Here is a 218-nt window from a genome sequence, read left to right on the forward strand (position 1 = left end):
AACTTACGCCATTAAACTACGTGATAACACCTGTTTCTTTGTTTTTAAGAAATCGCCATTTGTGTTTAGGATTTTCGCATCTTTTTCTTCCTTTTCCATTTTCAGTATCTTTCACACTTTGAAATTTTGTCCACCATTGTTTTATCCCACCAGTTCAATGCCCAAGCGCCATTTTCCTTATAAATTCGATAAACTGAATCCTGTGAAACAAGCACTAG

At 35.3% G+C, this 218-nt stretch overlaps 1 protein-coding gene across 1 annotated transcript in view; it reads left to right on the top strand.

Annotated features, from left to right (window-relative positions):
* Nucleotides 1-218, top strand: part of LOC119586224 (hemocyanin F chain-like) — a gene marked incomplete at its 5' end in the record, with an annotated part of 11,410 nt that overhangs the window by 2,434 nt on the left and 8,758 nt on the right.

Source organism: Penaeus monodon, chromosome 21 (assembly GCF_015228065.2).
Source record: "Penaeus monodon isolate SGIC_2016 chromosome 21, NSTDA_Pmon_1, whole genome shotgun sequence".
NCBI lineage: Eukaryota > Metazoa > Arthropoda > Malacostraca > Decapoda > Penaeidae > Penaeus > Penaeus monodon.